This window comes from Toxorhynchites rutilus, chromosome 3, assembly GCF_029784135.1.
Source record: "Toxorhynchites rutilus septentrionalis strain SRP chromosome 3, ASM2978413v1, whole genome shotgun sequence".
NCBI lineage: Eukaryota > Metazoa > Arthropoda > Insecta > Diptera > Culicidae > Toxorhynchites > Toxorhynchites rutilus.
The window spans coordinates 61852612-61873962 of NC_073746.1; the positions used below are offsets into that span (position 1 = coordinate 61852612).

At 37.1% G+C, this 21351-nt stretch overlaps 1 protein-coding gene, 1 non-coding gene and 1 pseudogene across 2 annotated transcripts in view; all 3 read right to left on the reverse strand.

Moving 5' to 3' along the window:
• LOC129776333 (NADPH oxidase 5) overlaps positions 1 to 21351 on the reverse strand; it is a 232572-nt gene that overhangs the window by 138750 nt on the left and 72471 nt on the right. The window lies entirely within an intron of this gene.
• Trnar-ucg (transfer RNA arginine (anticodon UCG)) lies at positions 12121 to 12193 on the reverse strand. Its single transcript has one exon. It is a non-coding gene; the product is annotated as a tRNA-Arg (tRNA).
• On the reverse strand, positions 14617 to 14697 carry LOC129780946 (U4 spliceosomal RNA; annotated as a pseudogene).

A 21351-nucleotide genomic window follows, 5' to 3' on the forward strand; every position in this document is an offset into this window, starting at 1 on the left:
TTTTCCTGACTACATCAATTCCTCTGTGCATTTTGATCTGTCCATGAAGCAGGATATCCATGGAACATCAGATTATCTTCGATCGAGGATCGTTCCAACGATCTTTGATGCAAAGTATGGGGATATCAATTGTGATAATATGTACTTTACTGATGGGTCCTCTATGAATGAGTCCACAGGATTTGGAGTGTTCAACGAATTTTTTAGCACCTCCCACATTCTTCAGAATCCTTGCTCAGTGTATATTGCTGAATTGGCAGCAATACACCGTTCAGTGAGGCCGGAAAAGCACTCGCCGTACTTCCTTGAGAGAATACGAGAAATTTTGAGTGCTTTATCCAGACGCTGTTATGTCATTACCTTTGTCTGGATCCCTTCACAATGCTCAATTCCGGGTAATGAGAGGGCTGACTCATTGGCAAAGGTAGGTGCAATTGAAGGCGATATTTATCAGCGTCTAATCGCCTTCAATGAATTTTATTCTTTAGTCCGCAAAAATATCATAGTTAACTGGAAACGCAAATGGAACGAAGATGAATTGGGCCGGTGGCTCCACTCGATTATCCCTACGGTTAGCCTCAAACCATGGTTCAAAAGTCTGGACTTGAGTCGGGACTTTATTCGCACCTTCTCCCGACTCATGTCCAATCACTGTTCGTTAGACGCGCTACTCTTTCGTATTAATCTTGCCGACAACAATCTTTGTGTTTGTGGCCAAGGTTACCACGATATCGAGCACGTTGTTTGGTCGTGCGAGCTGTATCTTGTCGCCAGATCGAATTTAGAATACACCCTTCGGGCCCGAGGAAGACAGCCCATGGTGCCGGTGAGAGACGTGTTGGCTCGGTTAGACCTTGATTACATGTCCCAAATATATGTTTTCCTAAAAGCTACCGATCTTCGTGTGTGATTGTCCTTATACCCTTAGTTTTTCCTTTTCCTTTTCCTTTGTGAAAGATCGGATCCGGTCTTAAGAATAAGATGAAATGTAAATACATATTAGATATAAGATAGGTTTAAGAATTGAGTGTGGTGAGTGTGATTGAGAGTGTGAGTGTGATCATTGTCAACATATCCTCATATTCCCTCCTTTTCCTGAAGAAAATATGTCACCCTTCTAAACTCGAGTCGACCGCGAGTAATCGGTTTCCTATATTATTAACATTAGAATTAAGGAAAAATGTATATATACTAGTAACAATACAGTAAGGAGTTCGGCTCCTTTAAACCTATGTAACTGAGCCTGTAAAAATAAACGATTTAAATAAAAAAAAATAAAAAATAAAAGACTCCCGTTGGAAAAAGGTCTACCATATGTAGTCGAACAGTATTTGGATGGGCTGTCTCAGAAAAGACAAATTGTGGCAAACATCACTCAGTTCCTTATTTCAGTTTCCGTTGTTCAAGTCCATCTTTGTTATTTTATGCCACGGTCATCATAAGGCACGAAGGCTCCATATTTTTTCCTGACGCGACTGAAACTTTTTTCTCGCACTAAACATTTTAATTTAATTTGACATTCTTTTTCATTTGATTATGAATCTAGTTCAATATATACTACTCTGATTCGCATAATGGAAATGATGGAATTGGAAATGATGAGATGTATTCACTGATTTCACCCTCAACTAAGATAGTTTTTAGCACACTGCGTTATATATAAAAAAAAAGTCACAGAAGGGTTGTGTCCGAGACACGACCTTATAGTTGAAGTAAGATTCCGTTAGGCTATCTGTTGAATTTGTATATGTTTGAAAAATTACATCGTTAAACTCTTTGATAACGATTTGGTGGCCCATAAAAGGGCAATTTTGTTTGGTTGTTGGGTATTGTTTGTTCACTCCACCAGTGTTTACCGAGTGATGATGACAGAAGTATGGTAAACAGTCGTTGGGTGGTGCGTATCAGATAGAAGATGCCGAAGTGGAATGAGATATGATGAAACCCGCCTCCGTAACCCTAGAGGAGATGCCTCCTGTGTTATGTATGGATGAAATAAAGAAAAAAACTCACCAATGTAATGTAAGATAATTACCAATACCGAATTATTATCAATAATTATTAATTATTAATTATTAATTAATTTTTCTTAATTTTTATTAATTTTTCTCATCAGTAAAAACATGTTAATCTATATATATATATATATATATATATATATATATATATATATATATATATATATATATATATATATATAAAAATGGAGTGATGCCTGTCTGTCTGTCTGATTCTTATAGACTCGGAAACTACTGAACCGATCGACATGAAAATTGGTATGTAGGTGTTTTTGGGGCCGGGGAAGGTTTTCGTTATATTTTGAGGACACTCCCCCCTCTCTAAGAGGGGGCTGTCATACAAATGAAACACAAATTTCTGCATTACTCGGAAATTAACCAAGCAAACGAAACCAAAGTTGGCATGTGAAAGTTTTAGGGTGCAATAAATGTTTCTATGATGGTTAGACAGTCCTTCCCCCACTCAAAGGGGGGGCTGCCATACAAATGAAACACAAATTTCTGCATTACTCGAGAATTAATCAAGCAAATGAAACCAAATTTGGCATGTGGAGGTTTTAGGATGCAATAAATATTTCTATGGTGATAAGATACTCCTTCCCCCTCTCTTAGAGGGGGCTGCCATACAAATGAAACACAATTTTTTGCATTACTCGGAAATTAATCAATCAAACAAAACCAAAGTTGGCATGTGAAAGTTTTAGGGTGCAATAAATGTTTTTATGATGGTTAGACAGTCCTTCCCCCACTCAAAGGGGGGGCTGCCATACAAATGAAACACAAATTTCTGCATTACTCGAGAATTAATCAAGCAAATGAAACCAAATTTGGCATGTGGAGGTTTTAGGATGCAATAAATATTTCTATGGTGATAAGATACTCCTTCCCCCTCTCTTAGAGGGGGCTGCCATACAAATGAAACACAATTTTTTGCATTACTTGGAAATTAATCAATCAAACGAAACCAAAGTTGGCATGTGAAAGTTTTAGGGTGCAATAAATGTTTTTATGATGGTTAGACAGTCCTTCCCCCACTCAAAGGGGGGGCTGCCATACAAATGAAACACAAATTTCTGCATTACTCGAGAATTAATCAAGCAAATGAAACCAAATTTGGCATGTGGAGGTTTTAGGATGCAATAAATGTTTCTATGGTGTTAAGATACTCCTTCCCCCTCTCTTAGAGGGGGCTGCCGTACAAATGAAACACAAATTTTTGCATTACCCGAGAATTAATCAAGCAAATTAAACCAAATTAGGCATATGGAAACTTTAGGGTGCAATGAATGTTTCTATGGTGGTTAGATACCCCTCCCCCCTCTCTTAGGGGTGGCTGCCATACAAATAAAACACAAATTTCTGCATTACTCGAGAATTAATCAAGTAAATGGGCGGGACGAAGTTTGCCGGGTTAGCTAGTTTAATATAAAAAAAAACATATTTGAAATGGGAAAGGTAATTTTGGTTTATAATTTTTACTTTCTGAGTTTTAATTCAACCCAATGCGAATTTAAATTGGATTAACAACACCTAATACTATATGTAAAGCATATGGGAAATCACTTTTTAGAATATTTCTTCACTTTTCCAATTTTTTCTCCCCGCATGAACTTTGTTTACCGTTTTCTTGAGTGAAAATGAACACAACAAAACAGACAGCTTAAACCGAACGACCCGTTCTCGAGCGAGAACACACCTTGATTTTTATTTATGAAAATTGAAATGAATCGTTTCATATATCAAGTCATTTTTAACACAACTGCTACCATATACAATTTTACAATTACACTAGTGCTAAATTTTTCACAATACACGATCGGTCATTGATATGAAATTTCACGAAGCAATCAACATTAAAGTTCGAAATTTAAATTGTATTTGCTTGAACTAATCGTATCACTCACCCTACCTATAATATAAAAATGCCCCGCACTTGCATATATTTGCAATGCCGATTTCACTAGGGCTGCTTGGTTTCATGTCTCTGTTAGGGAACACATTTCGTTGGGAACAAAAGCACCCCCTACTTTCATGAAACTCCAATGTCGATTTCCTCCAGGCAGCTTAGTTTTGATGTCTCTGTTAGGGAACCGCCGCATGTGTCGTCAATTTCGACCAATTAGGAGTGGATATTTCCGTTAGGATAGGGGTTTTCTAGGGATTTCTTCAATATAAAAAAAATGTTAAAGAGTGCCGAAATCGATTGACGCAACATTTTCATCAATCCATCATGAAATGACTGAACAATAAGTGTTTGAAATTGGACAATTTTCACGATGTGCTTGATTTTTGATTTTAAATTTGTACCTCAATATGTTCCCGAAAGACGTAATCCAAAATGAATTTAAACTCGTTTTTCTCTATCCTTCCCCACCAAAACGTTCTATTTTGTAAGGAGCATGGGTGCCAAGATGTCTGTGTATTTCTTCTGCAGGCGTATCAAGCGAGTGGCCTTCACAACGCAATATCTCACTTTATTTTCTTTATGTGGTTTTCCTAACGTACATAGATATTTGCAGTCTCCTCTGCACGCTTTTACATGAAAGACTATTCTATACTGATGTTTCTCTCAAGTGGCTCTCCCAGAGCGCATAGAAATTTGAGGTCTTCTCAACACACTTTTTTATAAAAGATTCTTGCTTTTCCAGCACACATTCACATATTCTGTGATCCTCTCAACACGATTTTACAAGATAGATTCCTCCTTACTCATTGTTTATATTTCATGTGGCCCTCCCAGCGTGCATTCAAATATGCGGTATTCACAACTCGTCTTTTTCACTAGTATTTGTGGTCCTCTCAGCACGTGTTCTTAATTAACATTTGCGGTCCAATCAACGCGCATTTTTAATAGCATTTGCGGTCCTCTCAAAACGCATTTTTCAATAGTATCCGCGGTCCTCTCAACACGCATTTTCCACGCGGTCCTCTCAACGCGAATTTCATATTACATCCGTGAATTCATCATACACATGCATATTTCGTGTGGTTCTCACAGCGTGCATCGAAAATGGCGATTCATGCTACTCGCCCGTGTGATATACGCAGTTTTCTTAAATTATCAACCTTCCTGGAAACATGAAACAATAGCTGACATACATGACAAATCCAACGTCTACGTTTTACTCATACATAATAAAATAAATAACATAAATAAAATCAATAAATTCATAAGTAACAACGAATAACATACTCATTGCTCAGAAGAACGGTTGCAAAACCCAACAACGTACTGATACCAATCGAAACGACTAATCGTTTCCCGCTGATAGAAAACTTGACATATGCAATACGTTGTTCACTCTTTGCATGACCCACTGAACTAAACCAGAAATTATCTGACTCGACGTTCTGGCTCGCATCAATCATCAATATACAAACCTAGTCATGTCTTACCACACATAAAGGAACCTTTCTCTTTCATCCATTCTACCTCGCAAGTAGCTCAATTGTCTATTCAATATTCACGTCCTATTATTTCTAACAACTAATTCAACACATGCGCAGACCAATCGACCAATCAGGAAAGATATTGGAAAATATATTGATTTTGCAAAGTCTATTTTTACTAACACATATATAATAAGCTCACTACAAGCATTCATGTACTGACATCGTAAACCTGTCTATCACACTCAAAATCATGCACTTTTGATTTTGTTCTTCAAAGGTCGTTAGGCTATTTATACAGATACGCCATGAGTGATTTCCAGAATACTATTTTATTTGATTTGATTGCTGTATTACTTGATAACAAAACAGAACCTGTCACGGTCGCCAAATGTGTAACTTGCAGCTGCCTCTTGAAATCACTCATTGTGCCTGGAACACGAATGCACGTTGGCTGTTCGACTTCAACAGATGCGATCTGCGGGCGTGAGGATCGGTTGGGTCCGAAACGGCATATAATATAGGGTGGTTAGTCCTACGTCAAAAACAATGAAGGATTCGAAAACTGGTGGACTATCTCCAAAATTTTCAATGAGTCAGTTGACGGAAATGGAAGAAATAAGCAATGGAGCCAGCGTTGTCAACCTTCCAGATTTATCTGGAATCTGTTATATGAAACTAACTATCAAACAATCGAAAAATCTTCAAACGGAAACACCTCGTTCTGATTGGTCGAAATTGAAGATACAAGCTCCCTATTGTACTCACATTTATAACTCAGTCATTTTCTTATTGATTTACGAGATTGTGTCAATCATTTTGGGCAGCCCATAACAATTCATTATAGTGAAAATGAATAAAATTCTATATTTCCTGAAACTACAGACTTCTAAACCAAGGTGCCTGGGGAAATCGGCATTGCAAATACATGAAAGTCGGGGGCATTCTTTGCTGTGTTCATATTCACCCAAGGAAAGTTCATGCGTATTTTTTTATAAAAATCTTATGATAAATTTGCAGGTTCGCGTTTTCACCCTTCAGGCCTTCGGGCGGCAATTATCATATTTAAATTCCTTCCCTTTCCCTGGCGTCGTTATTGACTTTTCAAAGCTCGAATCACCGAAACTTGCACAATGATAATGATTTGCTACTCCCAAGTGTCATTCTGTGTGTTCTTTGTGCAATTTCGCTGGTTCAGGTCAATCACGAAGAGCAACTACGAAGTGTACAGTCTACCCAAGCTCAAGGTTAAAATTAATTTTTTTTTAAATCATAACATTTGACCTACTGAACCGATTTAGATGATCGACATAAACACTAACCTCCATTGAAAAAAATATCATACATGCGGGAAGATTGGATTCTAGTCGCATAGGTCTAATTTAATCATATACCAATATTAAACAAAGACTTAAAACATGTTAAATTTGCAACGAAAAATGAAAAATAACACCTTTCTGATTTCCGTATATAGTATATGAAGAAAAACCTTAGCTTTCCAGTAAACATATAAAAGAATTCAGCGCCCTCTATCTTTAATCGAGAAAACTATGAAAAACTCATTCAATCAATAATTGCAAAACGAAGATCCAAGTTTTTCGCTAAAATAATATTTTTTCAACGAAAACTAACTCATAAGCTTCAATTTAATATGTTGATCATCTGAATCGTTCCAGCAGTTGAAAAGTTATGAGTTTTTGTAGTGGAAAAGTGGATGTTTTTTCGAACCATCGTTTAACTTCGAAAAAACATGTCTCAAAGACGAAAAAAAAGTCATGTCATGTCATGTAAATAACCCTCAGCTTTCAAGAAAAAATATTTTAAAATATAGCGCCCTCTCGTCCAAAGCCATGAAAACAATAAAAATCGACTACAATCAATAATCACGTAAAAAAACTCTATTTTTTTTCTCGCGAGTTCAGTATTTTTTAATAAAAGACTAGCTTAAAGCCTGTCCACGTTAAATTTCGGACACTTTTCTTTCAGTGTAGTTTAAGGAATATTTCACCAATAAAAGAAATATTTCACTTACATGACAGCTGAAACCCTCCTCTTTATTTCGATGTCCAACATGTTTACATTCTTCTTCAGTTTGGTAGAATTGCGTCGAATCAAGATGAAGTATGCAAACGCATTTTGCGCGAATGGCAGCGAGATCCAACACTTTCGGTACGCGATCTCGCCAAAAAGCAAAAACTGCCGAAGAGTACCGTGTTTAGTGTGTGCAAATCGTTTGACCAGCGCTTAACTGTGGATCGGAAGGTTGGAAGCGGAACAAATCGAAAAGTATGCTCCCGACAGATGGACCGAAAGGTTTCACCTTTCAGTTAGAAATGTGGCTCGAAAGGTTGGAAAATCAAAATCATATGTACAAAAAGTGAAGTAGAGGCATGGACTGAAGGCGTACAAAGTGAAAAAGGTACCCAATCGTGATGATAAGCAAAATTTCAATGCAAAAAGCCGTGCTAAGGTGCTCTACACCCAGTTTTTGCAAAAATGTTCATGCCCCATAATGGACGATGCAACTTATGTTCTCGAAGACTTCAAACAGCTTTCGAGTCTCGCTTTTTATACTGCAATGCGAAGGAATGCCGTAGCCGAGTGGAATGCGGACCAAGAAGCAGTCTAAATTCCCCAAAAAGTACTTGGTTTGGCAGGCCATATGCAGTTGTGGCCGAAAATCCAAATCTTTCGTCTCTACCGGCACTATCAACAAAGATGCCACGACTCTCCAGCGTTGTTTTGGCCAGATTTGGCCTCTTGTCACTATGCAAAATCCATCCTGGAATGGTAAAATGCACATGAGGTCAAATATGTGCCAAAAACAGCAAATCCACCGAATTGTCTAGAGTTTCGCCCAGTGAAAAAGTACTGGGCTCTGATTAAGCGAAAATTATTCGAAACTAAGGAGAAAGCGAATGGCATTAATGATTTTAAGAGGAGATGGAAAAGCGCCGCCGCCAGTATATCTAAGTATATGCAGGAAAAAATGAAAGATTCCGAATGCTTATAACTCGAACATTTCTTACTGGATCGGAAAGATGTTTGCATCAATTGATAGGGAATATTTCTACGCTTCTATCGCAATCAATAAAATGTTATTTTTCATTAGATAACCAATTGAATGCTAACATGTTAACATGTTAAGCGTTATCTAAACGCCCTAACTGCCTCGTTTTGATTGGTCCGATTTACGGTTTCCCTAACACAGCCATCAAACCAAGCAGCTTCGGGGCAATCGGCATTGCAAATACATGAAAGTATGGGGATTTTTGTTCTCACCGAAATGTGTTTCTTAACACAGACTTCAAAACCAAGCAGCGTTGGAGAAATCGGCATTGCAAATACATGAAAGTCAGGGGTGTTTTTGTTCCGAATGAAATGTGTTTCCCTAACTTTAAATCCGAGGAGTGTTGGAAAATTGGCATTCCAAATACATGTAAGTTGGGGGCATGTTATATTTAATTCAATTGAATTCGGAAATTGTTTCATCCAATCAAAAATTTAATCAACACAAACAAATGATTGCTAAGCTAAGGTAGTCCCACATCAACCTTGCGGTTATGTCATAGATATAACCCACCCATTTTTTTACAACGAACAATCCAGTCATCGAAACACTTTTCATAGCTGTATTCAAGGATTGTCTTTAGTTCCCGCAACGAATTCGATGCTGTCAAAAAGGGTCCCACGAAGCGGTAATTTGAGTGTCGGAAATAGGAAACACGGTGTCATATCTGGAGTGTACTTATGCGCTGGATGAATGTGAGATCAAAATTTGATCATTCAAGCATGTCTTCAGCCACTTGATTGCGATTAAATTTTTGAAGAAAAATTGAACACTTTTGGCACTAGTCGTACTGTGACTTTTCTCTTACCTAAAACATTAACCAAAATATGACTCAAAAAACTAAAATTGCGATTTCCGAGCACCATTCATTTTGTTTTGTCGATGTTTCGATCAGTTGAAGACGTGGATGGTCGTCTTTGACGTGGCAAATCGTTTATCTCTTCTCGACCGTCTTTGAATGCCTTAGGAAAGAAATTTAATTTGCAACACTAAATTTATATATCTTTGACCAATAGATTTATTCATATAAAACATAAAAAATAAAAGAATAACTTATTCTTAATGACGCTGTAAACAAACTAATGACAGATGACGCTCAAAATTTACATTAAGACCACTGACAGTAGTACGCACTTAGAAAAAATCTAAAATGTTCAGCGGGAAAATTTATAATTACAAACTCCCGGTATTTATTTGACAGAATGTGCATCCAAGTATGTAAATTTGAAATACAGAGAGAAAAAAACAACAGAGTCACAAAAAAAACAAAATTTTAAAGAAAAGACATATACACTCATTCAACATCAAGAACAATATGCAATAAGAAGCATAATACGATATACATTATTTATTTACATTGATTATTATCAACATGTTATTACAGACAAAAGAATGACATATTGTACTTTGATACTCAATTTCAATTTCTCCTTCAGTTTTATGAATAGCGGGAGTGATAATCCAATAACCTGACGAATAAACTACCGATTTCCTCTCTTGAATGAGTGGCTTCCAGTTGCCCTTCTTGTCTTTTTAATAGTCCTCAGCCGCAATTCTCAAACCTTTTTTCCCAGGGTTATGTAATTACTTTAACAGTCATCGATTAGAGAGAAACAAGCGCTGCAATGGATGCTAAACATCGGCCACGCCACTCGAACATAAAATTGAATCTCGAGTATCCACAGTATCAATTGGCATGACTGATGGAAAATTGGTGATACCTTTGAAACCACAGCAGCCATCCAGCGCTCGGCTCGGCCAGCCAGTCAATTGACGAATGACAAACATTTATTTTTTTCCTCGACCATTCATACCATTGGTGTGCCAGCTAGCCACCAGCACTCGAACTGAAGGGGTAATTAGATAAATTTGATCAAATGTTGATGGTAATTTCAGAAAATTGAAGTCTCGAGGCTGCACGCCAGCCAGGTGGGATTACTGCTCGCGCAGTGGGTTTGTATGCCAGCGTAAATTAGACGTTCGAAATGGATTGAGAGTTTAACAATTGCAATTATGCAGGCTTCCTCCCCCAACTCGTTCGCCGCCTGCAGAGCAGCGGCAGCAGTAAAGTTATTAAGATACATCCGAATAACTGTGATTGAGATCCTTGAAGTGTCGCGTTTTGAATACAACCGAAATGAAAATGGTAATGATTTTTTTGATCGACATAATTGCTTTATTAGCAATCGAAGGGGCGTTCGAGTGAGTTCTGTTTGATTCCTTTTAAACTGACGAGCGTTACATGCTATGATTAGGCTCACCATTGAAGTTGGTTGGTAGTGGTTTCGTTCTATTCAACCAGAAATTCGTCAGAGCGTCAAATCGTATCTGCGCGGTAAAGGCGTTTTCACCAGTGTAATGATTGCACATGGAACAGGTAGCGATCGGCGATCGTACCTACGTTTGTGAAAGGAGGCGTTAACCGAGCGATCTGTAGGCGCTATGAAATATCCACGGCAGCGTATTTTACGACACGTTTCCAGTCACACATTGAACCGATCGAACTGAACTGTTCGAACCCGTGGACCTCCCTCTAAACATCCCACCAACGGGCAACTCGCGTGCCCAGACTTCAAACGGTGACGGCTCGGATCAGCAACTGGAACGCACCGATCACGGCGATCCTATACTTGAACACTAGTTTAATAGAACCCAGGGGGAGCGATATCTGCTCTCCGTTTGTACATTCATCTGTCCGCGCTCTGTTCGCCATTTAAAAATAAAGTCACAGTAGGTAAGCAGAAAATGTTCTAGTTCCATAATTTAGTCAGTTATTTTTTTTGTTTAGTTGTATCTTAACTCTTTTATATGCCGGCGAAGTTGATTTTCCATCTGTGTCATACGAGCATGACTGTTGTTTATGAGCTATCGGTGTCAAGTATATCAAAGGCGAACTACATATGTGTCTACACTGAGTAAGAGTAACTAATTTAGTTTGACGCTGAAAGATTCGTTAAATGATTCATGAAATGGCCTAAACTTGGTTTTTTTCAATCATATTTTAGCAACGTTATCATATCCGTTTCGATCAACGCGTTAACCACTATTAATGAAGTTTTGAAATGGACAGTCGTTATCGTACAAAATGTTCACAATTGGCAAGTGTTGTTCAGGTGTCAGTCTAGTGATACCAACTCAAGGTTATAAAACACAATTTTTTTCAAAATCTACTGATCATTTACTATAGAACTTTTTGCAAACATTCTACATGATTTGCATAGACGATCATCTAACGGAAATTACTATGTTAATTCAATCTTGCTTACCGTAGAAATATAATTCGTTTCAAATAAATCTAATCAATCGAATTTATTTCTATTGTATCTTTTGTTGATTAGGGAATACATTTTTACATATTCTAGTCTAATTTCAGCTCAATAGGCGTTCTACTAGTTCCCGAAATAAACATTCTGCCAACTTTTAGAGTACACTTATGCGCTCAACTACCAGCGAAAAGCGTTAAACGGGTCGGTCCATTTATGTTTAAAAAATATTCTCAATCAAATTCCATTTTCATCGAACGAACACAATCATCTTTTATCTATCTTATCTTCTTATCTATCTCATCTATTTCCATATATCTATCATCCTTTTACTGCGGAATTATTGATCCTCGTTCGTATAAAAACAATTCGATCGGCCCGACCGTGACAGGACTCGAACCTGCAATCTTCGGATTCGAAGTCCGACGCCTTATCCATTAGGCCACACGGTCTGCTGTGAGCATTGGTGTGCTATACAAAATACTCGTACCAGAATAAAGTTGCTATTTCCATAGGGCCTTTTCTTCATACAAACCAGCATTGATTCCATACAACAAACAATAGTGGACTAAAGTTCGATAGAATGCTCTGGGGAAATGAACTAATTCCTTGAATAAATCAGTTGAAATCTTTTGAAACACACAAATTCAGTGGCACTGATGTATTTCAAATGTTTTTGACCGAAATGTAATTCAAGCTTTTGCACAAAAATGGGCGATCTGTTACACTTCACCCTATTCTACGTGATTGAAGAGAAGAAAGGGGTCATGACTTTGTACTAATGCAATATGAACTGTTTTTCTAGAAAAAGGGCGATATCGATTGAGACGCATTGCCGTGACGAACTTCAAGTTTACATTTACAAATTTACTGACGAAAGGTTCTCCACATAAATCCTGTTTCTATTACAATTTGGTGCATAAAGAAGGACACTTCTCAGCATAGAAATAACGTACAAAAAGGGAAGAATGTCATTTTGTAAGTTTTTTAATGAACTTGAAGGGAAAAAAACATGAAAATTATCCGTCAGCTGTTCGGATGAATTTTCGAACTTTTCGTGTTTCTATGTTTCTACTTTTTGCGACCAAATTATAACTGAAACAGGCTTTATTACGATATGTTGACGTGTTGCGTACTATTTGCTCTCATTTCCCAGAATTACAATATTTGTTACTTCCAACAAATAGAGTCGCGGCGATGTCTAATGTCTTTAACTTTTTGGTGACGTAAAATAGAAAATTCGTGGATGCTGCCTAGGGTGCCAATGAAGGTATGGGGAAAAATCGACCCTAAAATTTCAAAAAGTTACTCTATAAAAAATGTTCACCACCTCGAAAAAGCACCCTATGCCGAATTTCAGCTCAATCGGACTTAAGGGAGAGTGGCGCAAAGCGGGCAAAGTTTGAGTTTTTTGAAAATCGAAAAATCATCCAAGGGGGGGAAATCTGGGTTTTCGAAAAATTTTCTTTGATGCCAAATGTCTTAAAATTGCATGAAACGAGATCTAGTGTCATCTCGAAATTTTTTTTTGTCAAAAATCGGCATTTTTTTGGAGTTCGAAACGAAAAGTATGGTTTTGGGTGCCAATAAGAATAGTTATCTTGATTTTTCATTCGGAACTTGCTACGACATGTTGATTTGCACGATTATATACCCAAAGTATTAGCAAAATATTAGCTCATTCGGATTTCATTTCATTACCGCATTTCATTCACAAACGTTAAAATTTGAGTTTTTTGAAAAGCGAAAAATCACCGGAAATCAGGGTTTTTAAGAAAACAATTTGATGTCAGATGTCTCAAAATTGCATGACACATCCAGATTTACAGTTATCTCAAAAAAATTTTCTTTGTCAAACATCGATTTTTCAATCGAAAAAACGACCAAGTACGAAAAAAATATTTTTTTTGACCAACAAAAAATTTCGAGAAAACTGTAAATTATGCAATTATTTAATGCAATTTTAAGACATTTGGCATCAAACCTTCATTTTCGGTGATTTTTCGTTTTTCAAGAAAACTCAAATTTATCTCGATTTTTCATTCGGAACTTGTTGCGTAATGTTGATTTGCACTATAATCTACCCAATGCAAGGTATAAGCTCAGGGCTTCATTTACTAGCGTCGCAGACATTAAAATTTGAGTTTTTTGAAAACCGAAAAAACACCGGAAATCGGTGTTTTATATCTAACAATTCTGTTGCCTCCATTAATAGCCAATTAACTTTCACTTGAACGTTGAAATATTTCATCTTCGCTTGAAGTAATTAATATTTGAAATATAAAAACAAACTTTTTTTTTCTCAAACTGTATATAATAGAGTCTAAAATTATATAATCGAATCACATGTAATCGAGTTACTGTATTATCGAGTCCGACCTGTACTTGAAAAAAAAAATTGTTTTCGTAGTTATTTATTGTATTTGTGTTTTATTGATAACATGGTATTGGACTAGAGGGTGCTATACTTTTTAAAATTTTTTTCTCGGAAGCTTTTCTCGTTTTTGTGTTATGATTTTTCAAAGTTAACCGATTGTTCGAAATATCATTTTTTCCTCTTTTCCCAAAAATGAGTTCTCTAAAAAATGCATAGCTTTTGAACAGATGATCGATATATCAAATTAATGCCAACGAGCTAGTCTGCTTTGAAGAAAATATCGAATAAATAATTGGATTCTAGTCGCATAGAACCAGTCTAGTCGCATAGGAATATCTGAAAACATGTTAATTTTGAAAAATCATAACACAAAAACGAAAAAAAGTCAATTTTGGAAATAAATGGAAAATATTTAACTTTTCGGACCAAAAAAACTATGGATGGGTTATACCTATGATATAACCGCAAGGTTGACGTAGGACTGCCGTTGGCTTAGTAATCATTTGTGTTTTTTTCAATTAGCAATAATCGCACCTCGGATGTTCTTCATTGGATACGATATCGCTGCTGCGCAGAGCTATCTTTTGTATGTATTGATTAAACTAGTGAATGAATGAAACAATTTACCAATTCAATTGCAAACAAATCCCAATTTGGATCAATTCATGCATTATGGTAGTGGTTATCGCAGCAAATAGTTATCAACGTTTTGCCATCATCAAACGGTCTGCGTAGAAGTTGTACCCGCTTTTGTAGACCGTGTTGGCAAAACGAATTTCGGAGTGTAGAAATGCATGGGATTATAAAAGTACTACCAAGATCTGCAATGCCGATTTTCCCAACGTATTGGTTTCGGAATCTGTGTTGGGGAAACACATTCCGGTTTGCAAAAATGCAAGCGAGTACAAAAGTACTCGCAGCTTGCATCTCATTTGCAATGCAAATTTCCATTGTTCCATGGTTTTCAAATCCGTGTTTGAGATATATTCCGATTTGTAGAAACGCAAACAAGTGAAAAGTACCATGCCAATTTTCCTAGGCTCCATGGTTTTAAAGTCTGTGTTAGGGAAACATTCCTATTTGCAAAAACGCAAACGAGAGCAAAAATACTCGTTGATTGCATATAATTTGCAATGTCTGTTTCCCCAGGCTCCATGGTTTTGAAGTCTGTGTTAGGGAAACATTCCGATTTGCAAAAACACAAACGATTACAAAAGCTCCCGCTGCTTGCATCTAATTTGCAATGCTAGTTTCCCCAGGCTCCATGGTTTAGAAATCTGTGTTAGGGAAACATCCATTCATTCCAGCGATGGTACCTCAATCGTTGCGCAATCATAAATGAGTGGATTTTCGAGCGACACTCGCTTTTATACCGATTGGTGTGATTTCAATAACCTGCTTTGAAAGGAATTTCAAGGCTATTGAAACAATTTTTTGGATCAATAAGTAACAAGCATAGAATTCGTAGACATTTTATCTTTCGAATAAAGTGTATATCATACCATTTTGTTCAGTTGTTTTGGAGCTATTAACGCTCAAAATCTCGTTCACCGACGTAACGCTTTCGTTGTCGAAACTTTGAACTTACACCCCAGTATAGAAATGAAAGACGTAGTCCTACGTCAAAAAAAATTTAAAAATATGGGTTCAATATTTTGCGATAAGAAACAAAACAACTAATTTTAACGAAAATCTGAGAACCTTTATATCGGGTTTGCATGGAATGGTGGAATATCGAATAAACAAACCGAAATACACAGAGAGAGAAAACATTTCAAAATAAACTCCTGTCAAAAACTGCAGTAAAATAAACAGTGCGTCCAAATATTATATGTCTTGACATCATCCAAATTATTAAAACATTCACATTCACTCTAATTGTCTCATCTTAATTATTATGAGAAAGAAACATTATTAGTACTTACCTTTTTTGAATGATATTTTTTTCAATCTTTCACGTGAAAGGTTTTGAGTTGCTTATAGGCTTTCGATTTTGCACAAAATATTTATTGTAAAGATGTTCTTATAAGGTGAAAGGCCATGTTGCATAATTGTTTCGTACTCGAGTCAAACCGATTTTTATTAGCCTTATGAACGCGTATATAAGAAAGGGAAAAAGTTTAAAATATTCGAAGATTATGACGGAAAAAGACGGGTGGATAATGTCGGGGACATAACCGGAGAAACGTAGCACTACACCAAAGGGTGTCCATTATTCGAATATCATGGGGCACAGATCCCAGAACGATCAAGTTTTCATGTACAAAATTACAGAAAAAAAATCAAAGGATAAAATAAAACCTCAGCACTCAGCAAACACTCAAACGTTTAGATTCAAATACGAAATACGGGTTATTGTTCAGCCGGCAACGAACACATACTTGATGGCAAGTATATCGTAATAGGAATTTACCGTCTGGTATCGTGATATAATTGGGCTTTGCACTCCTCATGAATAACTGTGTTCTACTAGTCAAGTCCTTCATTTGATACCCATATATAATATGTAATCCGCCATTTTGTGGTGGCGGCCACTTTGGATTTGCATTTTTCATAAATAACTGAGTTCTAATAGTCAATTCCTTTCATTTGATACCCATATTGATGGGGCTTTGAGAAAATATGTAATTCGCCATTTTATAGCGGTCGCCATCTTGGATTTTCAATATCATAGAATATGCAGTTTTATAATGACTGCAGAGATAAGGGTGTGTTCCAAATTTAAGATCAACCGGTCAACAGGAAAGGGGTCAAATTTCAATTAACGTGGTACTGCGCCATAGACAAACATGTTACATACAAATATACAAATATGTCACAGCTAAATAAAACCGTTCATAAACTCCAGCATTCTATCAAATCAAGCGCGATTAGCCACTGATTCACCCGGTTCGACGCTTCCACCGCTTTTAACACACTTCGATTGCTCTCCTGCTCCACATCCCATTGAAACTCCTGTCTCTCATTCTAGCGGTATCACACCGCATACATCCCCGGCAAATGCAGCAATCTGTTATGCTGAAACTCAATTTCAAGATAGCGTCTTTACTGCTTGGCGTCCGATGATAGAATGTGGCCAAGCCCCACCATCGCTCACTTTATATAGCCATATAGTTAACGTTGTAGCGACCGCCTATATTTATTTATAATCTCTTTTTTGTCTCCCTCCTTCGCTTTGTCCATACGGTTCGCCCGTACCCGTGGTTGCTTGTAATGAATAGCTGTTTGCTGCGGGAGCGCAGACAACATGTATGGGAAAGTAGGGAATTCTTTCTTCCAATTTTTCATCAATTTGAACTTTATATGAGCTGAAAACCCGTAATGCTTTGTCCATACGCTTTGTCCATACGGTTCGCCCGTACCCGTGGTTGCTTGTAATGAATAGCTGTTTGCTGCGGGAGCGCAGACAACATGTATGGGAAAGTAGGGAATTCTTTCTTCCAATTTTTCATCAATTTGAACTTTATATGAGCTGAAAACCCGTAATGTGTAGCATATAAACAATTGCTGAGGATATTTCCTATCTATATGTGTATTTGGAACCAAAATCCATTCATTAATTGAGGAGGTACTAGCGTTCAAAAACTGAACACTTTTTCACACTGAAATATTGAAATGGGTCCCTATATTGAAAGGTTAGACGTAGTCCTACGTCAAAATGCAAATGTTGATCATGTGATAGGAATCGATGGAGGTGATTTTTTTTAATCCGATTTTTTATAGGAAAGTTGATATTATTAACACATTGAGCCCCGATTTTATCTTGCTCCGCTTTCCATTTAGCCCGCATCAAGGGCGTTTGCACAATATCAGTGTCGGTCCCATCTACCGAAGATATTTGTCGTGTAAATAGAAAATAGCCCCTAGGGACCGACGCTGGGCTTAACGTGTTAATCTTTATTTGTTAAAAGTTCACACGGTAAACCGGTCAACAGTGTTCCGTGAGGTATTCAATGTCACATGAAGAATTATCATAGAGATATTTCCTAATAATAATTTTATCGGTATATGGTGAACAATGATTTCCAATTATCTTTGATTTTTTCGGTTCGTTGGCTGTCATCGGTTTCAGTTCCATTGGCTTTTGTTCGCCCAATCATTAAAGTTCACACTTTCATTATGGATAAAGTGATCAAACTTGATCCATACCCATTGGCTGCAGACAACTTTGGGGTGAGAGGCAGATACAGAGCTGGTGGTTCCAGGCATCTAATTGACACACATAACTGTTAAATCAAATATTTAGATTGAGGCTTTTTACGGAATCATTTTCTTTGATCGACAAAAACAAGCGGCAAACAGAGAAAAAAAATCTTGTATCGGTGCTGTAAGCAAGATAGTGGTAAAAGTTGAGCCGTCAGCGCCAGTCGTGCAGAATGCTTATCTCTGCTTAGAGGATTTAATGTGACGGGGAAATTAACCGAGCAATAATGGGAAAAAATGATCAGCTGGTTTCGGAAGAATTTCTTATTTCAAAAACACATTGTGATAAGTTAAACACGGTCGGCAATAATTTGTGTTGTGGGACGGATTTCAGCTTACTTTATTTTCACTTTTCCCGTCTTTAGAGGTGATATGGTAGTTATGATTGGTAATTATTAAAAAAATGTTTTCATGATCAAGATTTTGAAAAAAAGGAAGGGTCCGGGCCTAAGGACACGGATGGGATCTTGACATAGGACTGTGATTGAGTGAAGTAATTGGATTTGAATTGTGTTTTTTTATTGTCTGTAATTTTTTTTTCTTTTAATACATCAAATGGAATCCTGAAAAAAACCGTCTCCTGGATGAACTGGTATGCTTCAAACGGGTAAGATGAGATAACGTGGTAGAGTTCGGAACCAGATTCTTTTTAACAAATGTACAAAAAAACACCATAAAAGCCATTACTACACTTTTCTTCTGTTTATTCAATTATGACAAGGAGTCTCCATTTATTAAACACAAGTCTAAATAGTAAAAATCTACATAAATATAAGCTTAAATCAAAGAAATCTATATTTTTTCGCCTGAGACATCAACAGTGAAAATAATAAAACAAGTGGGTAATTTAACAAATAAAAGAGATATGTTTTGCGAGCGGGTGCGAAGGTAAATCATGTATTATACATTCTTTCTTCCAACTTCGTTCCCATGGGTGTTGTATGTAACACAACATTTCGTGCAATTTTTTATTCGTTCTATCTAACAAATTAGCAAGGTCTTAAAGTTATCAGATGCAAGACTTCAGACCTCGGACTTCATGCAAGATTTCATCAAAGCAACGAGGGAAGTGTCACCCATACAGTGATCGTTCATTAATTAGGAGGAGGCAGCGAATATCATGCGAAGACTTATTGAGATCGGCATTACATCGCATCACAAAAAAAAATATTAATATTCTTCATGACTTATATTCATAATTCTCAATGGCTCAATTCCTTCTATGATAGATTGAGCAGTAGAACCAATATGACATGATTGCGAGAGCTGAAAACGAACATTATTTCACAGAAAAAAAAAATCATAATAAGTCAATGGAAATCACAATGGCATAGCTTTTCATTATAAATAAAGCAACTTCATGATGTCATGTGTATTTTACCTCAAAATATCACGAAATCGTGAGTACTTTCAACATGTTTTTTCGTTTTTTCCCCATAAATTTCATATTCAATGTAATCCATGATGATATTTTTTTTGTTTACCGATTCACATATACTTCATCTACCATTCCACCCTGTTATGTGTCGTGAGTACTTTCAACATGTTTTTTCGTTTTTTCCCCATAAATTTCATATTCAATGTAATCAATGATGATATTTTTTTTGTTTACCGATTCACATAAACATAAGTAGAACTGTGATTCTACTTCTTTACTACTTTTTTACTATATTTTCTGTTCGTGTTTCAAGCAAAAAATTGCTGAATAAATTTCCTGTCTCATGGTATATAACATTACATATGTCGCAATAACTATTTTGAGTAATATGCGTTTGAAAACTCTTAATGAATACATTACACTTTTCGTAGAGTGACTCCCCTATATACAAATCAAAGACATAGTCCTATGTCAAAATCCGGTGATATTTTTCTTCATACAAGCTTAGATATTCAAACAAATATGAGCTATGAGAAATCATCTCCGACCGAGTCACGCGAAGCCAGTTGGATCCAGCTGGAGAATTTCGACATCTCATCTCTGGATCACTCTCTTTATCGGATAGATTGTTTTTACGTTCAATATTGAAGCTGAGAATAATGCATTGTTCACATGCTGTTGTCTGGGTACTTTGTGTTTATCGATGCGATTCACCTCTTAGTATTATCCCGATTTCTGCTTGTTCTTTTTTAACAGTACCCAATCGTGAGTTGGCCAGCCTCCCATTTATTGAACATGCGCGCAGGCAGCCACAGGCTGTTACGAACGCATTTATGCACTGAAAACACATTCAGACCATCCTCACGGAGGGTCCCCAAATATGGTCCGTGCTCCGATCGTTGTTTTATCGTTAAGATTTACACTCCGAGCAGCAGCCCAATATGGCTAATTGCTGCGTGCCTGCGCCACGTTCGAGCAAATCCACGAAATCCTCAAGTAAGCACCAACTCCTCAAACGATGCCGGAAAAAATGGTTCGCTCAAGAGCATCATTCCACCGCAGGTGAGTTATGTTATCGAAATGCTGACCTGGCATTTGTGGGTCTGTGGCTCTTAAATCCCGGAGGCGCAGTTCTTACAGATGCTGCTGCTGCGCATTGGTGGCCAATGGCATTTCATTTATCCATCTTCGTCAGCCGGAGTGTCGGTGATTAAGCAGCCGGACCGCTAGCCAAAAGGTATCATAACGAGCTCTCGTTTTTGTTTATTTAAATTCTTCGAGAGCCTGTAGAGTCACTTCTTCGAAAACATTTCGTGGCGCGGGCATGCGGGTACTTGTTCGTGAGAGCTTCTGTGGCTGTAAATCCTTATAAAAAAGACCGCCAAGGCATAATCGATGAGGCCGAGGTAACTGAACTTTGTTGGGTGAGTGATCGTCTGTTTTAATGGTCGCATTCGGCTGGATTAAGAATGTACTCCGTGGCTCATTTTGGAGCTCCACAAGTACTTATATAAATACTGATCCAATGTATAATTCAAAAAGGAAATCCTATTTTTTATGGTCTGACTTTAACACTGTACATTTGATAACAACCTTTTGATATTTTTATTCAAAAGGAAAACGTTCAAATGACCAAACAGCTCAAGCGATAG